The sequence below is a fragment of the Corvus moneduloides genome, chromosome 5 (assembly GCF_009650955.1).
Source record: "Corvus moneduloides isolate bCorMon1 chromosome 5, bCorMon1.pri, whole genome shotgun sequence".
Lineage (NCBI taxonomy): Eukaryota > Metazoa > Chordata > Aves > Passeriformes > Corvidae > Corvus > Corvus moneduloides.
In genome coordinates, this window is record NC_045480.1 from 44,958,694 (window position 1) to 44,979,629 (window position 20,936).

Here is a 20,936-nt window from a genome sequence, read left to right on the forward strand (position 1 = left end):
AGACATCCCCTTCCTGAAGTAATGAGGATTCAAAAGGCTAGAAATGTTTTAAACAATGGATGTTAAAACAAGTTTTAATGTTCACCATGGAGCCTGACACAACCAAGTGTGTGGTGCTGTGTCAGTGACTGGCACAGCTACAGTGTGAATTTATGGTTGGTATAAATTTAGCAGAGTGGGGAAGAACTATTTTCCATTTTTTCCTATGAGCAGTCAAAGAGGCCCAAAAAAATGTGATGTTTGCAAGGTCCCAGGAAGTCTCTGCTATAGACAAAAGTTGAATGTAGGTTTCCCAAATCCTGATCCAGTGCTTAAGTGATCTAAAAATTGGATATTCATACAAATCACATTGACTGAATTTTCCTAACCTAATAATGGTCCTTTCAGAGGTGCTGTAGGCTGTGTAGCAGGAGGTTTCCTTCCTTTTGGGGTTGCTTTGCAAAAAAAGTCTATGATATTGCAAGTCATGCTTTACTTTTTATGATACTGCATAAGCTAAGGGTACAACCTCTGTGATTATGCAATGAAAGTAGTGCTTCTTACCTTTAAAACACCAGCTCTTCATTATGGAGACCTTCAGCCTCCAACCTCAAAGAAAGTCCTGTTTGGACAACGGATTAGTTTACCGCTGCTGATGTCTGAATAAAAAATCAGATGCCACAATAGAGCTGGACCGAGAGAATATTGCGTATTTCTCTTTAGTCTTTTAATATTTTCAGGGGTCTTTGTTAACAAGCCTATTGTGAGTATTCCACTGGTAATATCCATCATCTGAGCTACCCTCTTCCTGATTCTGTGGCTTACTCCAAAATAGTCTCTTGAGTATGAAGCTCTCTTCTTAATAAGTACCATCTTTCAAGCTGATGTTGATTGGCATTAGGCCATGTTTGCCTCTCTTGGGCATGTTTCATTCTCCAATATTTTGTTTTCATTGGGTTTTACTGCTTTAGCTTTTTCTCACTTTTAAGTTCTCCAATAATTTAAGCTCTCCTGTGATTCTGCCAGCCTTTTTCTACTTAAAACCAAGCTCAGTCACTTGGCAGATTTTCACAAATGCTCAGGTTCTGAAAATATCCCCCTGACTCTGAAGCAAAATATGCCGAAGGGGGACTTTTTCAAGTCACGTTTTTTATTTCATCCTTTAGAGCCACTTTCTGTTAGAAGTCAGAATTGCTTCAGGTTGGCTCTTCAAAGAGCTCTGCCTAAGCATTGACTTCCCTTGGAGCAGTGTGAGAATAGGAATGAATGAAATGTTATGGAAATTTACTTTGCTCCTTTATTCAATGGGAAGAAGCAGCTGTTGATATTCTGCAGGAGATCATAGAATCACAGAATGGTTTGGCTTGGAAGGTACCTTAAAATCATGTAGTTCCAACCCCCCCACTGTGGACAGGGTAGTCTATCTTCAGCTAGACCAGGTTTCTCAGAGCTCCATCCAACATGGTATTGAACACTTTCAGGCATATCATTCACAACTTCTCTGGGAAACCTGTCCCAGTGCCTCACCACCCTCACAGTTAAGAATTTCTTCCTCATATCTAATTTAACTTACTCTCAGTTTGAATCCATTCCCCCTTGTCCTCTTGTGACACACCTGTGTAAAATCTTTCTTCTAGGTACTGGAAGGACACAATTAGGTGGCCACAATTAGGTCACCAAAAAGCCTTTCTTTTCCAGGCTGGACAAACCCAATGCTCTCAGTCTTCCCTCATAGGAGAGGTGCTCCATTCCTCTGATAACTTGGTGGCCTTCTCTGGACTCATTCCAACAGGTCCATGTCCTTCCTGTGCTGGGAAGTCCAGAGCTGGATGCAGCACTGCAGGTGGGGTCTTGCCAGAGTGGAGCGGAGGGGGGGCAGGGTTACCTTCCTTGACCTGTTGGACACATTTGGCTTTCTGAGCTGCAAGTTCACATTGCTGGGCCATGACCAGCTTCTACTCCACCAGCACCCCCAAGCTGGCAGGATTGCTCTCGATCCGTTCATCCCCCAGCCTGTGGTGAAATGCAATTTAGTTTGTAGGTGCACAAAGCCAGCAGTGCTCTCCTTTATGTACATGTGTAGTGAGGATGATTACAGTGACTACAAAAAATTCTTATTTACATCTGTTTCAGTATAGTGAAGTAGGTTGCAATTAATTAAGAAGTTTCTGGTGTGGTAAAAATCATCATATAGGAGGAATGCAAACACACGATTTTCAAAGAGGAATTGAATTCCATATGTGTTATACCCTCTCCCAGCTAGGAATTAATTGCAACTTTAAAAGAAGATTTGATTATGTCTATTTAAAAAAAAAAAATCAGTAACAAACACCAATTCCCCCTTCTCTCTGCCATGCCTAGCCGCATTTTCAATACTGAGGATATTTAAATGATTCTAATTTAAACTTTTCTTTCATTACTTTGCTCGAGTTGAGAGAGTGCTTTGATCAACCTTTGAGTTATATAATTTATTAGAGTTAAGGGAAGAGGATCACCCTCAGATGTCTTCTGTGGTAAAGCACTGATGCTGGAAATGTTAAATGTTTGCAGACTGAGAGCATGCTTGGCTGGAAAGGCCAAAAAAGAATAAACAAAATGTGATATGTTTTATTTTCTTATTTAGTCCCTAGTAAGACTACAAAACAAAAGTAAAAATGAATAATACCTTATTCAAAACAGGAGCATGAGTTGTCTGGAGTCCACCTCTTTGTGGTGGCATCCTCCCATACCATATATGATGTCATGACATATGCAGTTAGCTTTAAGGTTGTCAGTACAGCAATTTTGTTAAATCCTTCTAGCTTCTTAATATATACATTGTAAATCCTGTGAAGGACACTTGTATATCCTTATTGACACATGTCAGAGACTTCTGTTCTGCTGCATTCTGTAGATCACCGGCTCTGGTGGTACTTTCTTTAGGTTCTTTCTTGCTGCTTTCCTGAAGTGTTTCATTCAATTCACTCAATTTTGCTGCCTTCAAGTGTGGTATAAATCTGACCACCTAAATCCACAATTTTTTGGCTGCTGGTGCTGACAGGATAATTAGGAACAAGAGCATTCAGATTTGCATTTCTAATTCATTGTGAGGGCACAAATTAAACCAGTTGAAAACGTCGTGTGCAGACCATGTATTGGCTGACAGGGTGAGTTAGAGTGAGGGAAAGAAGCACTATGCAACAGGATGGTACAGATCTGGGTGAAACCCTCTCTCTGAGCTGCAAAAGTAACTCTTGTGGTGTGGCTGTCTTTTGAATAGCATGACCTTCCCACTAAAGTCTAGTGGATAAGAATAGCTGGCTGCCTCTCAGGTGCTGCTGAGCGTCAGTCAAGCTTACTGAAATGACACACCCTATGAAACATAATGTTAGAGCCTGGCTATTTTACAGAGAAAGTTAATATGCAGAACTGGAAAATGGAAATGCTGAGGCCACTCCATGAACAGCATATTTTAATGCACCGTGCTTGAAATTCAGTGCTAGCTTGTGCAAATATCAGCCCTGAAAGATGCTGACGGACTTGCAGGTGAGATGTTTATTGCTCATCTTGCTCATCATCCTCATTGTTTGCTTGGTGGGGGTACACATCATGACAGAGTTACTACCAAGAATTACAGCAATAGTTTATGCTGCTATTTTCTTCTGGGACTGAAGCTACTGGGATGGCAGGCTTCTGAATCATTCCTGTATCAGATCTTTACATGTAGTTAGGTGATTTCTTTGGTCTACTGATTTAGTGTTCTTTTGCACCAGTTAGTGATCAACAGTAATTTAATTCTATTCTTTACTAGGTTACCTGGCAGGCATTGGGGTCCTTTCTCTTTGTAAGTCTTAACAGTGGTTAAAGCAGAACAATTTAGGTATACTTAGTTTTGCCTCAGTGCTGAGTGTTTGCCAAGGTGGTTTAATGCACTCCTGATCTTATGCTTCTGTGTACAGTAGCTTCAAAAGCTGGATCCAGGTTAGGTTCCTAATAGCATTTCAAATGTCTCTTTGAACCACATACAAGCAGAGGATAGATGCAGGATGGTGTAACTGTGTTAACATCATCTTCGTTTCCAGAGGGAGAAGACATAAAACATGTGATAGTGCTACTTACACAATAAAGAGCTGCATACAAAGAATAAAGTGATGCTTGAGTGGAAAGTGGAAAATGGTAACATGTCATCTGCCAGTTGCAAGGGAAAAGAAAGTATAACAGAATGTGGATTAGTCTTAGGCGTAAGTATGGCTAAATGGAATATCTGTTTTGGAGTCTTACGGGACACACAACCAGAACTGCAAGCACAAGATGCAGAGGACTAAGGGCCAGGAAAGATTATGATCTGATCTGATCTAACTGCCTGTATTCATCAGGACGGAAAACCTGATAGAAACAATATGCAGGTGTTGATCCCCACTGCTTGTTTTTGGTTGAAACACATCTTCCCAAAACAGTCTTGATTTGAAACAATCAAAAATTTCTATTTCTATTTTAGTTGGTTAATCAACTTCCCTATTCAGAAACCAGAGCAATACTATTTTATTTTATCTGCATTTGCTGGCTGTACTTGCAACCTACTATTCATAACTTTTAGCATTGGTTCAAAGAAGTCGTGTAGGATTTAGTACTTTTTATGAGAAGATACCAGGATAGTCTGATTTAATAAATTAAATAGCTGTAACCTTTATAGTCTGAGCATTTTCTCCAGTCTTTAAAATGTTGGGTTTTTGTTTGGTTTTTTTTAATTTTTTCCTGCATCCACTTAAACTTCCATCCAATTTTAAAAATAATCTGCATCCCAGATCTTTATGCAGTATTTTTAATCCTTTGGTTTCAGCCAGAAAAACCTACCTTTTTCCCCTACTTTCTCTCTGAATCCACCAACCCTTTTTGAATTGGCAAAGTAGTTGTCTTCATAAACAATTAACTCATTTGCAAATTATGTCTTTGGGATTTTCAATTCTCAGTTGTAATTTCTGCCCAGATCTTTCCTTTCTATTAGGTTATCTTATGGTTTCCTCAGTTCCAGGAAACTGGCCACTCTGAAGCTCAGTGACAGGACTGTGCTTTGCTTAATTATTCCTCCATATTTTACTTTCTCAACTGACCCCTACTGCATTTTCTTTGCATGTGTGCCTTGCAACCTTAACATTCTTCAGCCAGTTTCCAACAGATAATCCATGAGAAATGGGATTTTCCATTCATATTATCTCATCAACAGGACCATAATGTGAAGATCCATGCTACCAAAATCTTTAGCTTCACCAGCTGTACTGTTCACCTCCTTGCAGGTGAGGGGGATGTATTTCTTAGATGGGAATTTGGCTTGGTTTTTCCTCTTCAATTTTTCATAGTCTGTGAAGTTCTTTAATGTGTCATTCTATCATGGAGTCTTCCATTTGATGACATGCAATGGAAAAAATGTCATCATTAGTAGATATATACAAGATAAACAAAGGCTCAACAGGATTATGAGCTGAAGCAAAACTTTTTCCTGTCCTACCTTGGTGTTTTTTCTCCATTATAAAAATTATTTGGTTTTTGTTCTAGTTTAGGATAGTCGATTACTACTTCTGGTAAGAACTTTGAAACTGATTGTGGAAAGCATTGTTTCATTAAGTTTTCTCTGGAATTTGTCTTAAACCTTATGGGGTGTGATTTAATAACTTTCTGAAATTAGTTGTCAATACTAACTCTATATCCACCTGCATATATCCAGCTACCTTATTCTATTTGAATAATTCCTGCAGCCTTTAATTCCTTGGTCTAGTGGTATACTGCATGATGGTGTTTCAGTTGAATGATTTTTGAATTTTCCAGTTGCTCGCAAATTTGAATAAGCCTCTTGGTTTTGAATTTAAATAAGGAAAATAGCTGTTGTGACCATCTTCTGCATACCTCACTCCATAACTTTTTTCCTGTGTGCTGCTTTTATTTGCTTCTTGTCTGAAATATGTCCAACTGCTTCAGCTTCTAACCTTCTGGAAAGTCCTTCCCCCTGCATTCTCAGCTTTGTCTTTGTAACCTCTTATTTCGCAAAATTTTTTAAAAATAGAGGGATTGTGTGGAAGTAAGTAGTAAATCCACTGTGAATTCTGAATACTGGATATCTAAGTGAGGAAGAAACAGGCCAAATGGAACTTAGGTTAAAACAAATAGTACACTTGGAAATTATATTTTCACTCCAATCTTTAAACAAATGGGGGAAGGGGAAGTCAAAATCAGTTAAGCTGGAAGAAAGCAGTTGGTCATTTGGGTGAATACAACATAAGACTGGCTGAATTTCAAAGGAGAGAAGCAACTTCCTGGGAAGTTTCACACAGATCCTTGTCCATGTGGGGTCCTGCTTAGGTATTGCCTCTTTGTTACTAGGTGACCTGATATAGTGGGCACTCCGGGGTCTGTTGGGAAGTTTCTCTTGATGTGTGTGTTTGCAGTGGGGAACAAAGCAATTATGGCAGTAGGCTGGAAAGATGTAAGATTTGGGGCCATTGAGGGGAAGCCCCAAGAAGGAATTGGATCACACATTAAATGTGTGTGACTTGACAGGTTTCAAGAATGGTCTTGGTTTTACCCCTTTGCTTTTAAGACGTGCTGGGTATGCACACAAATGTTCACAGAAGTGTGTTCCCTTGCAAGAAGCTTGTACAGCAGCTGGGCTTTGTCCTGTGCATTGTCAGCATGCAGTGCCTAGCAATCTTTCTACAAAAAGTCCTATATCACAGTGGTATATCATTTTTAGAGGAAGAGGGATTTGAGGCAAGTTGCAAAGGGGTATTGATGGTCCTCAGCCTGCCCTGCTTTGTTGGCTCCCCTTGTTGGGTGACCCTCTGTCCCCTAGACATGCGCACATGATGGCAGTGTGACAACAACGTTCTTAGTCTCATATGGTCCCAGGATTTTGAGCCTGGTGAGTGTGAATCCCTCATTTCAAGCAGTCTGCTGGAGGGACAGCATATGGAGGAAAAGATGATGTTGACTTTGTGCTTTAGGACTTCTTAGAACTCTTTATTGCATGCTTTGCCCTGCTGCATTGCCTTGCTGAGTCCCTGAATGCTTTGCACAAGCTCTTGTATGGTCAGAGAAGGGGTATTTTGTTTTTTTTCTAAACCTTTATTTTTAAAGTATCTTTAAAGCACTGAAAATTGGAGTTAATTGAAGCAAGGCAAACTTATGGGGAGAGCTCTGTGGGAAGGTAAACCAAGCTGGCTTTGAACCCTTGGAGGGTGGATTTCAAGACTCCCTTCTGTCACTCATCTGGTCAGGAGAAGTGCAGCTTCCAGTCTGGAGTCCTGTGGCTTGTGGGTCTGTGCTGGGGAGTGAGAGAGAGGCTCATTATGTATAGCAGCATAGGCCCAGTTAGAAAATAAAAGTGCCTTCTTCCATACACGCCTTGGCTAGCAGGATAGGAACACTTGAGCTGTACAGGCACACACAAACAATATGCTTTAGGGAAAGACCACAAATATGCAGAAAATCATAATCTGATAAACTCAGATGCTTTCAAAATACAAATGTCCTGTCATTTCTTTTCATAACAAAAATGATCACTTAAGACTTCACCACAGCTTAAATATTCACAATGTAAACATCAACAAAACTGATGATTGTTTCAGCACCTAATGTGCCTTTCACTGTGGAAATAAATGTTTTGGCACCCGATCTTTCCATATGATATTTCTAATAGGAACCCACAGTGCAGAATCACCATTTGGTTAGACAGCTGAAGTAAAGCAGATTAGATATGCAGATATGGAGACTTCTTTTCCAGACCATTTTCCATTTCTGAAACTTATTTTGTAATCACCATTTTAATCTTTTCAATGCAATCCGTAATTTCTTTCCAAACTCCTGAGCCCATCTTCTCTTGAAGAATGGAATAGTTTATGACTTCTCAATTTTTTTTCCCCACCCGAGACCCAAACCAGCTGCAGGCTTCACGTTGTTTCTCCTTGTTCCCTCCCTCACAGATTAAAATCCCAGAGTCCTGGGTCTTGGCAAGAAAGTGCAGGAGTTTTTTTGCTGTGTGGGTTATTGGGGGCTGGGTGTAGAGGAGTGAAATGGAATGGGGTTTCCACGCCTGCCTGTACTGCATGTGCAACCAAAAGCAGCTGTCACGGAGTACCCAGCTGGATTAGGGGGGCTAATTTGGTACATGACTGGTGAAGGACCCCTTACTGCTGCTTTATCCTGGTGCTGGCAAGATTTGAGTTACTTTCTTAGCCAGTTCTGCTTAGTATAGGATCCTTCTCCTGGAGATTGTTTCTGAATATGTTTTGTTATTTAAGACGGACTGATCTTAGTAATTTATGCTATTGTTCCATAGATGTATCATTTTTCTGTGGCTTCACATTTCTACTTCCATTCAGATCATATTAAACATGGTTTTTACTTTTTAAATACTAACATCTAGGATTAATTTAATCCCACATTTTTTCCTGGATAACTTAAAGTTTTGGATGAATCACTCCCAAAAAAATATTAACATGTCCAAACCTCAGTCTAAACGTGAAATTAAACCAGAATTCAATAGGTTTGGATGAAAGCCTGCTCTTGGGCCCTCCTCAGAGTACACACTGAATCTGTGTTGAATCTGTCCTAACAAGTCTGACAGCCTTGCTGTGTTGCCTACTACCTTCGGATCCTCTGTGTTTGGGAGTTTCTTCTGCATGATCCATATCTGAAGTATCTCAAACTCAGACAAGCAAAACTTCTGAGAATTAGATGGAATTAGTTAGAGAATGGAAAGGGATTATTACTGAAACCTGATGTTGCCAATTTGTAACTTGTTTTTCTTGCAGGTAAGACTTTTTAGTACCTTTCTCAACAAAGGGAAATGTTTCCAAAGAATTTTGCACCTTAGGCTCCAAGTATTTTAACAGAAGGAGTTGAAAGCAGTCAGAGCTCCCTAGCAAGAGAAATTTTGGTAGGGAAAACCTGGAAGGCACCAGATAAAGTCAGCAAGTGAGTGTGACATGCATTAAATTGCATGACACACCTACAAAAGGAAGGAACTTGTAATTCTCTAAGGCTGAGCTAGGGCGTCACATTACCAATGTTCTTCTGCTTCCTAGTTTCTTGGAAATTCCCTGAATTTTCTCTCAGCTCTAAACATGACTGCTTGTGTGGTGTTCTTTTATCTATTAGCATTGCCCTTTTGTTCAATATGGAAAGTGTACTCCACTTTTTCGAAGAGACATCTGAGGAACCATGAGAAGTTCTATGTCACACATAAAACTGTAGTATTGTAAGTAATATAAGTATTTTTCAGCTATAAATCAGTGATAAAGATTACACTTCCATTACACTAAAGCAGAACAATCTGTAATGCCACCTAATATGGATGAAAGGAGCACACTGGAACTCACCATTGTTAATGGGGAAAGAGAGAAAAGTAAGGGTTGTAAAGGCCTTGGCAATTTCACTGAAAGAGAGATAATTCTTTTTCTGCAAACCTGATCTTTAATTTTATAAAAAAAGGAAAATGTAATTGGTCTGGGGACAGGAAGAGAAAGATAGCAAAGAAAACAAGTATTAGAAGGAAGAAGAAGAAGAAGAAGAGTAGAAACTTCAAATTGCTCAGAAGTTATTGGAGTTGAATTACATTTTGTAATCCACCATCAAGAGTGATTATTTGCTTACCTTGTAAACATCTGAAATTTTTCGGGTTCTCCAGTAACAGCTCAAATTCCTATACTTCCTTTTTTTGAAGTTAGAATGGGTTCATCATGTGAGTGTTGTCTTTCTTCTGGTCTATTTCTGTTCTCACTGAGGGTCTCCTTTTCTCCAGTTTTTCACAAACTTTGCAGTCTCTGCTTCCAAGATATGTGTATCTCTTTCACCTTGTTTCTTGATGAGGATCCTTTATCTCTCCCTTTCATCTCTCTTGCTTTCCAGTGTGGAAGACGTATTTTATTCCCTCTCTTCTTCCTGCCCTTATGATGGGCTGTTATCTATCACTTATCCTATTCTGACAGACAAGTTGCAACCCTTACAAAGGTCAGACCTCAGGGTGAGGTTTGTGTCCATCTCTCTCTTCAGAGAGATGAGAAGTTTGTGGCTGTGCTGCTTTCTGAATTGCATAGCAAAACAGTGGGGCAAAAGACGGGAGGTGTAACAGGTAAGTAATCTGTTGTCCTGACGCAAGGCTCCAACAGGGTAAAGTTAAGGAAGGCTGAGCCATGATCCTTGTGTCAAGTGTTCCATAGCTCATTGTCTCTCCTTTGGTTTGGTTCATGACAATTTTTATCTAAATAGACTTGATATTTATGTCCCAGTGCATATGTTGTCATGGATACACTGTTTTAATCGTGAGTGTCAGTTTGGGTTGTTGAATGCAGTGTCCTTGCCTCTAACCAAAATAAAAACCAGACTCAATGCTCACACACAATGCAGGGAGAAACACGGATACAACCTTATGATAATATTTCATCTAATATAGTTGAAGCCACTGGTACTCACCAGCATTGGGCTATGGGCCAAAATTCAGCATCAGAGCACTTCTAGGAGCTGCATAGAGCTGTCCTGTTGGCTGCGCTCCCATTTTCTCCTCCCTCCTCCCTCCTCCCTCCCCCCATCCTCTTCCCTCTGCTTCAGTGTCTGAATTAAGCAGTTTGGCAGACAGGAAAATTAACTCTTGTAAGGCTGGGAAAGAATGTGGAGGTAACCCACTCCAGCAAGGCTAGGGTCTTCCAGGCTGCATATAATTGTTACTGCTGTTAATAATCATTGTTTTAAGATTAACATTTGGGAAAGGCTGGGGACAATTGTATGGTAATGTTGTACAGCCTTTTGAAAATAGAGCTAGAATGCAGTCTTTGGGAATGATAGCTCTGCAGTAAAGCAAAGGTGAAGGGACACCAGCACCTGTTCTCATCATTGCTGCCTCCTTTACCCCACTCAAAGCACCAACAATTTCACTGGCACAGAGGCATCATCTTTGTTCTGTCCAAGAACCTGATTTTCTTACAGTGTTCATAGTTTTATAAAGCCTAGCATTGCAGGATGTCAAACACCTGTTCCCTGACAGAGAAGGAGCCCTCCTCATGACCAGTTTTGGGAAGTACCAAAGGGGCCAATGGCATCCTAACTTGTAACAGGAATAGTGTGGCCAGCAGATCTAGGAAGGGATTACCCTCTATGTGTGGCACTGGTGAGGGCACACCTCGAGTGCTGTGTCCAGTTCTGGGCCTGTCACTACAGGAAAGACATCAAGGTGCTGGAGCATATCCAGAGATGGGCAGTGGAATTAGTGAAGGATGTGGAGAACAAGTCCTGTGAGGAGTGGCTGTGCAAGCTGAGGGTGTTTAGCCCGGAGAAAAGGTGGCTTGGGAGACCTGACTCTACAGCTACCCAAAAGGAGATTGTAGTGAGGTACAGGTTGCTCTCTTCTCCTAAATAACAAGGAATAGGATGAGAGGAAATGGTCTCAAGTTGTGCCTGGGGAGGTTTAGTCTGGATATTAGGAAAAATTTCTTCACAGAAAGGATTATCAAGTATTGGAACAGACTGCACAGGGAAGTGGTGGAGTCACTCTCCCTGGAGGTGTTTAGGAGATGTGTGGAGGTGGCAGTAAAGGGACGTGGTTTAGTTGTAGACTTGGCTGTGCTGGGTTAACGGTTGGACTCAACAATCTGAAAGGTCTTTGCCGATCTAAATTATTCTGTGATTCCACAACGGCCAATGAGCATTAGTTTTCCAGAATTTTTAATCTTCCTTCACTGCTTGTTTTTATTTTAATGTTTGAACTTAATGTTGGGGCAGTGAACTCTAATCCTGATGATCTCTTCAGTGTAAATACAATGTATTTCTCTTTATTCTTAATCTGTTGTTCTACCTTCTTGATATCTTGTATTTTTTTCCCCCTTCACATTATTCTATTTTCCTTTTTTCCTCTTGAAATCTTTGCTTTGCCAAGTTCAAGCTCTCCCCATTGCTACTTGATTTTCACCCTATTTGTCTTCACCATGTAAGTGTTTTCATTGCTTAGATCATCTCCCTGCTCAATCTGCTGTCTTTGTTTTCAGCCAGAAATCTTTTCATTATGCTGGGAGGATGCAGCAGCCTTGCTTAGACAACCTGGGAAGTGGTTTATGTGATAATTTCTAGGTGGTGGGTCAGCCCCTGCTTCTGTGAGCTCTTGGCTCTCTGACATGTGCTGTGCTGCCTGCTCCATGGTGTGTCTCCTCTGCTCCTTGCCAGGTCACAGGGATTGTGTCTTGAGACTGCTGGAGAGAGAGTGGAAGATGCTGGCTACTGTCCCTGAGAGCTGCAGCCAGCAGTTTGTGTGTGGGGCTTGTTGTTCAGTCATTCAATATTTTCAGAATTTCTGTACTCTGAACTTCACTGGGAAGGAATGGTTTCTTTCTGCTGACCTGTCAGGATAGGGTGAAAACTACAGATGGAGTTTGGGCCTGCTGCAGAACAGCATGTTTAGTAACAAAGACTCAAACTGTTGGGCTCCTGAAAAATTTTCAAAGCTCAGATTTTTCAAAGATGGTTGTTGTCATCTCTGTGCAGAGTATTTCAACAAATGAAAAGGACATCACTGCTGCCATTTAGAGACCCTATTTTTGTGTTTGAGGGTGTGTGGGCAAAGCAGACCTGGAAACATGCATAAAACCCCTGGGCAGGAAAAGTGTCTCCATGACAGCTTGTGCCAACAATGGGGTGTTTTGCAGCTTTAGGCTGTGCGGTGGTTTTGGCTCTGCAAGTGCTGGTTGCCTGGAGCATGGGTGATTGGTTTGGAGGTTTTGCATTAATAAAAGTTAGTCCTACAGCCACATCTCCATCCTTTCATTCCAAAATAGCCTGCTGTTATACCAGTGGAATTACTGTGCACTCCAGACTTTAAACCCATAAATTGCTAATGCCAGACTGTTCTGATGAGCAGCTTTTTGATATCCTTTACATGTTAAAAAGTACTCAGGCCTGTTGACAAAGCAAAGAAATGGTGTCAAAAATAATTTTAAAACCTTTTGACCTGCAAGGTTTAAGAGAATTAGGCACAGATTCTTTGCTTTAAGCCTCTTGGTGACAAGAAATATGGTCCTATGTTAGCCAGTTTGATTGACAGCGGCGTTTGTAGTTTCAGCTGCTAATACAGTATGCTCCTTGTATATTCCTAGTGTGTAAATATAGAAGACTATTTGTCACCTGGGTTGATGGATTATGCATAAGTGAGACAATGTGGTTAAAATTCTAAAGCATAAATGAAAAAGCACAAACTTTACATAACTCATAAAGCAATGCTTAATAGTCATAATGAAGTATCCTTATTTTAATCAAGGGAAACTGTCAGACTTTCAAATAAGCAAAGATTATGCAGCTGGCATGGTGTGTGGGGCTTTTTATAGCTCCATGCTACTAACCTGCATCATTGGATTTTTGACAACCATAATAAAATGTATTGGAAAATTGATTAGTTTTAAGAGACTCCTCATAGCCAGCTGCCTTTATTTGTAAATGTCATGTATTCAGCCATTGTAGGCTTCATCTCTTCAAGTGGAATTCTTGGCTGAATGTGAGCCTTTGCATAGGTATAAAAGCACTCCAGTTTCACATTCTTCAATTAGTTTTCAGCATTTTCATGTGTACTCACAGAAGTAAAATTTTCCTGAAATCTTTCCCACCGTAAATGGTTAGCTATTTACTTATTTCCCACCACGCCATAATTACAAATTATTTGTGCTCTTGAGATGTCGTAAATTTGTAATAATACCAAGATGACTTTGTAATTGATATTTTCAGAAAATTCCAGAGTTTTTTTTCAAGAAAAAGAGCATGGCTAAGTTATTGATTTTTGGATGGAGGAAGAGAATTTGCCATGAAAGTATGTTATCACCTCTTGAAATATGCAGTAAAATTGGCATTTTCAGCATGCTGCTCTTATCTTTATTTGCTGATAGAGAGAATATCCAGATTTTTTTAGCTTTAAGGGAAAGGCTATGGTTAGGTTCATATTACTCAGCATTTAATAGGTATGAAGTACAAGAAAAGCAGACATAGCCCAATACTATAATCTTTCACAGATTTTTGTTTAAGGAAAACACTTTTCATAGTGTAAATTAATCTAAATAAATGAAAGTCCAAAACAGCATCTTTTTTAATCTTTTAATCACATAAAAATCTGTCTCCTGCAGCCCTTTTACAGACTAAACTATCCTGCTGACCTGTGGGGGGTTCTGTATGAGCAAGGGGTGCAGGAATTGCCTGTAAAGTGGTATGTTGTTTGTAAACCACTCCGAAGCCGTTTGTTTTGTGAGGCTACATCCTGCTCTTTTGCCATACACTGAGTCCTAATAGATGTCAAAGGCAATTTCACGCATGTTTTGAGAGAAAGGTTGTGGCCCTTCATTTTTATATTATCAAAATAATACTTTTTCTACAGAGATACTATAGCAGAGCGTTTGGTTTGTGGTTAGGTTGTAATTTAAAAATTTTTTTTATAATGTGATGAGCTTTCTGTGGCTGACTGCTGGCATTTAACATAAAAAGCCTAGACTCAGGAGATAAAAAAATGGATATGAACATAGGTATCAGCACAATAAAGATTATTTTATTTGGTTTCAACAATGAGGGATTCAATTAGGTGCATTTTATCATTTGTTCTTTAGCTCATATATTTGCTTTGTTACTTTAGAAACCAGCTTCTGAACCCAAGCATGCCCACAAATTAAATGAGATGTATTCTCAGATGAAATGTTTTAAAATGTTAGTTATCTTCAATGGATTATTTTAACTAGCTGCAGTAGCTCCTTTCATATGTTTCAGTCTCTGCTGTATTCTTGACTGGAGGGTCCAATTGTCGCATTACTTTGTGCACTTCTCACCTGTTCAGTGAAATCCTAGAAAGTCATTTGGCAACATGGGTTAGAAGAGAAAGGTTACATTCACTGCAGTTTATTGACACTATGCACCTATAGTTTGACAATATATCACATATATTAAACATTCTGACACAGCAAAAATTGTTACTATAAGACTAGAACATAAAAAATAACAATAAAAATGTAATTCTTAAAGAGAAGATGGCTAGCCTGTGTTTCATTTGGTGTGGATGTTACTTTTCGGTTTTTAGTAGACTTTTTTACTTCTATACTTGGAGGAATTCTATTTATGGCTAGATGCTATGTACCAGAATTATTTATGTTTTGTGGATTAAATAATTTAAGTAAAAAGAGAAATAAACAGCATTGTTATAGTTTTGTAGAGGAGAACTTGTCCTTAACTATTTCTTATTTCATTCTTTGAACTTGATGAGGTTATTCAAAGACTGGGAAGTCAAAAAAAGTCTATTTAAATATGGTTTCTTGAGCTCCTAGCTGTTATAGGTGATTATATTTTGACTCTTCACTCTATGAATATTGAGCTCCATATCTTTTCAGGTGGCCTAATTTAGTGTAAAAAAAGTTATCTAGTCTGTGTGGGAAGATTCCAAGAAATAACTGTGCTGTTGGTTGACTACCAGTTCTCTTGAAAAAAAATGTCTTTGCCCTCGCTTCAATTCATTTTCCTTCAGCATCCAGATGTAGATTTCTATTACAATTTTCAGTGACTTGGTTGATTTTGGACTCTTAATACATTCTCAGAGTAGAAAAAGAAAGCTTGTGGTCACTCACCCTGTTGTGCATTTTGAGGATTCTACCCTGTTAGAGATCTTCCCCAGTATGCACAGTATTTTAAGATCAGTTTGGACAAACTGGAAAAGCCAGGGTCACTTCCCCCCACGTATGAGAAGAACCCGTCAATTTGCTTTCCTGCAGGCTGCCATTTAAGAACATGTCAAGCTGTCCATTATAGCTCCATCTAGCAACCTCAAAGATGATGAAAGTGGCATCCACACTTCTATGTTTCTCTATCATTTCTGCCTTCCCCTTTTCTAGTTGTTATGATTTTTTAATTTTTTTTTCTAAGCATAACTCTGATATAGAAAAAGATCCTAATGCCTTTCTTCTTTCTAAAAAAAAAAAAAAATTAAAAAATACACAAGTCTTCTGGGTTTTGTGCATCTGCTAGAATGTAAAAATTCATGAAAACGTATCCTCTCAAGTGATATAAAAATGTTACACATAAACCATCTGCAAAGTGTAAATGCAATCTGTGGTGTAACTTTTATCAAGTTCAAAACTGACAGATGAAGATACAAAGCTGCTTATGAGCAAGCAATACTAAAAATAAAGTAGTAAATGGGAATCCTTGTTTTGCATGACAAACAAACAGAGGTATTAACAGTTGATGGCCATGGTTGTCATCCAGTTTATAGCTTTCCGTTTTTTCAATTAGAATTAAAAAATACCAACAAAAGCAGATGTGGAATTAACCATTTAAGGCCTTCCAAGTCTCGCAAAATTCTGGGTTGATTGTGTAAGGAAGACTGCACCTTTAACTTTTGTATTTTGGGGGTTGAGATTTATTCTAAGAGGAAACCTGGGGAGGTAACTTGGCTGATAAGGGTGGACTGATGTGCCAGGGCTTGATTTTTCCATGCTGTAGAAACTGGTGCTGCTGATGTAATGCTGGAATCATGTCAATGTTGCAGTGACTTTTACTTTGAGGCATACTGCTCTGCTTACATTGAAAGATTGAGGCATACATTTTCTTCCCTCAGAGTTCTTGCTGCTTGGGTATTTGTTATATGCTTTAGAGGTCAAGCAAATTCCTGAAATGGATTGTATAATAGGTAATAGATTGACTTGTTTTGATTTCTTCTTGTTGTTGAAGTCAGTGTGGTTTGGTGAATTAGAGAAAAGTCAGGCATCTGTCTATTTAACAAAACCATTTTGGAAGTGAAAGGGAATGAATAGAAATAGGAAGTCATTAATTTCTGATGTTGCATAATGTACAAAGACTTCAAATTATGTCAAAACCAACATTGCTCACTAATGTATCAGAGTACAAATGTCAGTCTCTTAAATTGTGGTTTTTTGCATTTGTTCATCTCTTGGTCTCATAATAAAGTGGTTTTCTAGCTCTCAAAGGTTCGGTACTCTTAATCCCAAATGCTGGATTATCCTGGACAGAATTATTGAAATAACATACCTCTAAGGGAGAATAATGAAATTCACAGAGAAATGAAGTAACTCATGTTGCAGATGGACTGAATGTTGAACTTCACGTTTTAGTAAGTGAAAACAAAAACACCCCTTGTTTCCCATGTGCAAAATCTGTCCTGAGTTTGTTATAATGTAGGGAATCTCTCCACATGCTCGTTATCAATCCCTGCTGACAACTATGATGCTGCAGTATCATCAGTTTAATCCCTAGATATTTGACAGAACAGGATTAAATCTCTCTTGTAAATTGTCATTTACCCTTTATGCCTCTCATTTGGATGGGAGTGCCTTGGAACTGAACTCTGAGGAAATCAGCTGCATCTGAAGGAAGAACACACAGAAATAGCTGTGAATTTGCTGTGTGTTCCCATTGAGCCAAGCAGGAAAGTGAAGGGATCAGGACTTGTTGAGGCTGAGGGAACTGGCTGCACAAAAAGGGGAAGAAGGCACAATTCCAAGAGAAGGTTGGGCTACAGGAACAGAAACCTGGTTGCCCATTGAAGTAGTCCAGCAGAAAAGGGAGAAAATCCAAAATTCCAGGGAAAGAAAAAAAAAGTCCAACTCTCAGTCTTTCTCCAGAGACAAAGAAACTGAAAAACTGGCCAAAAGCTGACTGGAAAGCAGAAAGCTGGGTGCTTCCTTGGTCCCCTGCCACAGATTTTTAAAAAAAAAAAAAAAAAAAAAAAAAATCTCTATCTCTGTGTGACCTTGAACAAGCTGTAAACTGCTTTGAAGAAGTTTTGCTCAAGTTTTCCTCCCCCCTCTCAGGCTCAGTTCAAAGGCACAGAAAGGCACAAAATTAATTCCTGGGCATAGGCAGAGATATGGGATACACATCATAAAGTCACTCCAAGACACCCATCTATGTTCTGGCTTTGTGATGGGCAAAATAACAAGAAATTATTATTGTAAATTTCAAACTTTGCTTTCAATGGACTTTGTGTCCTTGATAATTGTACATTTAGGGAACAGAGTGTTGAAGGTCTGAGAATTTATGCTCATTTCAGTGCATAATCAAATATACAAAATTATAAGGGTATTACTGCCATTCTACTGAGAGCCCCACTGGTATGTTTTGCTTTCTATCAGGAGGCCAGTGGGAGAAAAGCTGCTGGGGCCTAAACCAGCTCAAGGACTTGTGAGCACATGTGCCTAGAAAGTGACTCTCCACTGCAACAGCCTGTGCAGTATCCTTGAGGGTTGTTATTTTATGGAAACCCTGATTTTAAGCTGGCAGCACATGGCAAAGTAAGTGACATCATCGTACCACAAGGAAAATAAATGCTTGCTACTTATTTCTGTTATGTGGTATCTGCATTTCTTTCCCTCACTTCTGCATGCAGTTTATTATATAGTTGCTTTCTTCAAGGAAGTTAACAAATAAGTGTTGAGGAATAAATAGAAAAAGTGTGGAATACATCAATTTTTGTTCACTAATATTTTCTTTCCAAGAGCTCTTTGCCCAGTTAGCTTTTATCTGCGCAATAGTTACAAAACACAATGTAGTAGCTTGTTAAAATACATTAAATGATACAAAAAGAAAAAAAAAAAATCCAAACCCGAAGCCTTTCTCCTGCTGTGTTTAAAACCCCACTCTATCTAGGACAACTGAGAGCTCTGTGCCACGTGGAAGACACAGCACTTTTGAAAGGAAGATATTTCCTTGTTATATTAATAATTTTTTCCATTTAGAATGTGCAGCTACTCTCAAGCTTCTAACAGCAAAGTAAAAGAATACTTTGCACCCGTCGACTAATTTTAGCTAACACAAACCAAACATTTCCCTCTTCAACCAAATGACCTTGTGGCCACCTAGGAGTGCTTACATGAAACAGCACAGAGGCTGTTTGGAGGTGTTGATCCTGGCAGGGGGATGATTTCATGGGCCTCTGCTGCTGTCCTGAGTCAGGTGATGTGGCTCACAGACCCAGGAGGCAGGCAGTCAAGGAGGTCATCTAGACCATGAACTTGAACTGTCCTGATGGAAACGGCAGGAGTGCCCCACAGCAACAAATGTTTTGAAATGAACTTTAGTCTGTAAAACTGTCTCCAGACTAGATCAGCCTGTCCACTTTAACCATAATGTTGAAGTGGGGGATGATTGTAAATTACGCAGATTTTAGAGAAGGATGGTAGTGGTCTCATTCATAGCCTGGGAAACACCAGCAATGAAGACTGGTGAGCCTTAAGTTGAAAATCACTCACCCTGCTCACTACTGAATTTACTCGGCTCCTTTCCAAAACAAGGAAGTGCAAGAGCAGTGCCCGAGGAGCATCTCCACAGTGCTCTGGTACCTGCTGAGCTGTGTGTGGGTGTCAGCCATGTGGAGCTCTAGCAGCTGTGGGTGGCCTGTCCTCCATGCAGTAGCGTGCACAGCAACTTTTGGGTTGCCCCAGCTGCAGAGAGTAAATACCTGACAGCCCATTTCAGCTGCTTTGAACCTATTCTGCAGTGGGACAGTGGGAGCGAGGAAGGGCATGGCTTCACCCCATGGTATTGCTTGACAAAAATGTTGTGTGTGCATCCTGTTTTTGCGATCAGTGAACGTTACCGTTGCATTTCTACCCTTCACCTAGATGAAATGCTTTTAAAATAGCCCTTCTCCCTCTCTTAAAACAAGCAAAAAACCCAAACACCAACAGCAAAACCAAACCACCTATTAGTATTGACAGTCTTATATGTCTTAATTGAATAACACTAAGCTCAGAACAAGTTTCTGGATAATTTGTTCATTACAGAGATTCTGAGGTTGATAGTTCTGGAGGGCAGAAGGGGCCATTAATTACACTGCATGAGGCAGTGAATTTCCCTGGTGGTTCTTGCAGCTGGTTAACAAACTTGTGACCAAATTAGCTGAGTGTGGTTTATGAACACATAGAAGGAATCTTGTTTTATTGATCAGAAGAGGAATGACTACTGTAGTTGCGTGTTTTAGTGCAAAGCAGTACCTGATGGGAGAATAAGAGTCACCTAAACAGTAAATGGGTGCAAGGAAGAGAGAAGAGGAGGTTCTCAGGGACATACTGCTAACACAGTCTTCCCGTGGGAGTGTAAACCACATATGTGGGCAGAAGAAAAACTCTGCTATAAACTTTTTCCTCAGCATATATTGAGAAAAGGAATATTTTATGGCTTCCTGCAGCTGGGGGTAGTGTAACTCAGAGATTGAGGGTATGACAAAAGGTTTGGAAGGCCAGGGCTAAGTTGTTTTGGCAGAGATGTTGTAGGAAAATGTGCAAGTATCTATTGTTAATCCTGTTACTGAAGAATGCCATTGCATTGGCTGGAAGAGGCACTAAATATATTCCTCACACAGCTCTGGCAGTGGATCTCCTTCCCACTCTAAAAACTTCAGAATATTATGATCTCATTCTTCTGTTTGTGCTTAGCTATGATGGACAGGGTTGCTAACGCTACCTGTGCTTAAGGTTGCTTAACGCTTTCAGCCAGAAGGTCGTGTTTTTAACTGTCTGTGTTAATGCTGCCAAAGCTTAAACAGTTTAGGCTGAGATTTTCCAGATGGGTGTCTTCATTTAGGAGAGGTGGGGAGGGGAGGGATTTCAGCCAGGCTTCTATCGGTGTACTTCTCAGAATAAGCTAACGGAAAATGACACTGGTTTGTTCATATTACAAAGGGAAAACATCCTGCATCTTGCTTCACTGGGAGGGGCAGGGGGAGAAACCTTACAGTCTTTGCTTTTCCACTTGAAGTCTTGCAGGCAGCATTTGATCTTACCTGGGGAGAGGAGAGAGAAGTAAATGATAAAGAAAAATTGCACCTTAGAGTAAAGATAAGTTTTACCATGTCTCTCTTATGAGACTAATTTAATTTTTACATAAAACCTTAACTCTGGTGTTTTCCTGCATCTTTGAATGCCTGACTGTGAAACTTTAATGCTCTCTTAATGTGCTAAAAATGT